The sequence below is a fragment of the Halyomorpha halys genome, unplaced genomic scaffold, assembly GCF_000696795.3.
Source record: "Halyomorpha halys isolate HHAL.00 unplaced genomic scaffold, Hhal_1.1 Scaffold1565.1, whole genome shotgun sequence".
In the NCBI taxonomy this organism is placed as follows: Eukaryota; Metazoa; Arthropoda; class Insecta; order Hemiptera; family Pentatomidae; genus Halyomorpha; species Halyomorpha halys.
The window spans coordinates 80,662-83,624 of record NW_027109840.1 but is presented as its reverse complement, the minus strand read 5'-3'; the positions used below and the strand labels follow the sequence as shown (position 1 = coordinate 83,624).

The 2,963-nt window shown below is 31.1% G+C and overlaps 1 long non-coding RNA gene across 1 annotated transcript in view; it reads right to left on the bottom strand.

Annotated features, from left to right (window-relative positions):
• Window positions 1–2,321: 2,321 nt before the first annotated feature.
• LOC136795914 (uncharacterized) overlaps window positions 2,322–2,963 on the bottom strand; it is an 11,546-nt gene continuing 10,904 nt past the window's right edge. The window contains exon 3 of the long non-coding RNA XR_010843624.1: window positions 2,322–2,437. This is a non-coding gene — a long non-coding RNA (uncharacterized lncRNA). The remainder of the gene's footprint in view (window positions 2,438–2,963) is intronic.

Below are 2,963 nucleotides of genomic sequence, written 5' to 3'. Positions count from 1 at the left end.
AATTAGTATAATTTTCAATTTGCGCCATGAACAGGAATTCATACGTCTCAAATATAATAATACATCATTAATTTAATGATGTATGAATACATCTTTAAAATTGTGATGAATACTGAGAAGGGTTTAATGATGATTTAGTATTCTTGGATGAGGACAAGGCAACTGTAGAGCTAAATACAATGGATCTTTAATAAACTCCAACAGCAGGAACCCTAAAATATTAATAAACACTAAACGGACGGGAAAAAGTCCTAGGGGTAGACCGAGACGTAGATGGAAGCATTGCGATAAAACTAATTTAGTAGAATTGGGTTTGGAGAGTTATCACTGGAATTTATGTAGAGATTGATTGGTTGTATTGGTATCGAACCCTCAAGTTCTTTAGGCCTTCAATGTTATTATTATTTAATTAAATATAATTAGTTATATAAAATTAAAATTATTTACTTACTCAGTACTGCTACGAAAAGTAGAATTGAATTCATCTTGGCTACTCAGCTCTTCAAAACTATCTGTGCAGATTTAGTTGGAACTTACTGAAGATTCCTCGGTGACGTTGGAGACTGGCTGCTATCTCTTCTGCTGTAATAGTAAATCTGCTAATAGTATAATTATCAACTATTTGAGTTTTTTTTTACCGCACCCGGACCATATTCCATACATTTTTTTCTTTTATTCGTTAGTATGAAAGGAATTAAAATTTCACTTATAGAACCCAGGCACACAATTCTCATTAACCGCTGATATTGGTGTTGCTGGGAACTATAAACGAAAATATTCAAGTTGATTTGTTTCATTTCAAGGTCCTTTACATTTGACATGTAAATTCTTTGGTTATTTTATTATAAGTAAAATTCATAGTGTTGTAAATCGATAATGGAAATGTTTCTACCCCTTCTTTTCCGGGATGGGATTAAAAATCTTTGTACAAATAGTAAACGTTAATTTTTTTTTAATGATGAGCTTTGTTTACTTTCGGTTGGAAAACAGCTCGGATTTGGGACTTCAAAGTTGAAAAAAACATGTATTATCTTAAAACTGCAAAAATGCTCCCAAAAAAGCAATTTTTTTTTTAATTTTAAGGTAACATTCCTGTCATTTTTTACTTGTGATGATATGTCAAATGGAAATGTAATCCGTTAATTCTAGATTAGAAAGGAGATAAATATTTCAATATACAGTCCACTAAAATCCAACCAGCCAACCAAAATTGAATGCGTGCCTGGCATTTAGTTGAAGATATGCTTCATACAAGCACTTAATTAATATAAAAATCTCTGGCCACGAGCGGCAATCCAAGTTTCCTCTTGAAGTAGGCAGAGTGGGTCGGTCAGAATGGAAACGTTTCCTTTCAATTAGCTCTATCTAGAATAAATATTTTCTCATTCTTTTTACTTCTATAAAGTAGTTTTGGTTTTATTTTATAAAAGCCAAGCGGACCACTTGTTCATGTACACAAATGAAATAACTGTCTCTGGTATATTATCTTCAGTGTTAGTATATAAAATAATCACAAACTATTACAACTGAACAAATCTCCAAATTTTGGTTTTGGTAATTGTTTTTAGGTTGAACGTACCCATTACTATACTATAGGTTCCCAATCCAGAAGAAACTTAAGGGAATACTTCTACTTCAGAGAGGAACTAGGAGCTGTGAATAACTGAAAAAAATGTGAGTAAATCCAACTAACAGCTTTTACTACGTTCCCGAATTCCACCTAAGCCTTCCCCGTTTTATGATTCAAAAAGCCAGAAAGGGAAATTTGATATAAAATGTGATGTTTTTCAACCTCTCCCACCAGCAACTTGTTGGTGTGTTGGTCACTCATCTCCGAGAAATTAGAAACTGAAATCACTCGGCGATCCAATATGCGAATCTCCTAGGGACTGGTTACAAACGGATCACATAAGAGTTCATTATCAGTTATGCCGTGTGCGTCCCATTGTATTACACAAATACTGAATGAAAGTAAACTAGTTAGTATTTCGCGTCACTGATCAGTTACTTTTCAGACCCTCTGTGTGGCCTATGGCTAGCTTTTCCTGTTTTATTAATAGCACATCATCACAGTTTATTATGGGTTCTTTAAGTCTATACAATACATAAAGGCTTAATAAAATAAATATTTTTAATTAAAACTTTTATTATTGATAACATCGTTTTTAGTTAAATATTGATTAACAAGTTAGAGAGAAGCCTATCAATCAATATTCAACTAGAAAGAAATTAATTTCAACAGTTCTATTGCAGACATTAATGATAATTGCATGTCTTCTATTGATGAAAAAATAGGTAAATAATAAACTATACTATTTAATGCATCCTTATAAGCATATATTTGATTACATTTTTAACATTTTGAATATTTATGGCATTCTGTCATATCATTGTGATATTCATGTATTACATTTTCTTCTACTATCTTCATAAGGACCTGTAAAATTTGTTAAATGTTAAAAAAAATAATATTAATAAACAAAGAAAGGTTAAATTTTCAATTCTTCCATGAAAATCTTCCAAAACACTCAAACCCACTTGTTTGAAACCTGATTTCTCTTTCATTACCTAATAATACACCAAGGTGTCTGAAAAGAAAATAGTCTCGAGATCTTCTCTAGAAATATTATTGGAGATCAATGGGTAGATTCCCCACATGTTTGCATCAAGCCGTTATGCCACTGTAGCAAAGCTACTTTTTGTATATATTTTTTTATAGAGTTGTGAACAACAATAAATAAATTATAAAAAAAAATTGATGTATTAAAGTCCCCTGAGTCCAAATATTCTATATTAGTAGATTAAACTCTGGATGTTCTTTAATATCAGCTATTTATTCTCATTGAAATAGACATTAACAAACAAAAGATAAAGAAAGAGAAGAATGTGAGTTTTCATTTAATGGATATAAATTTAACAGATTAAAGCAGTGATTAAAAGTGGTCCAAAACACGTTTAGATCA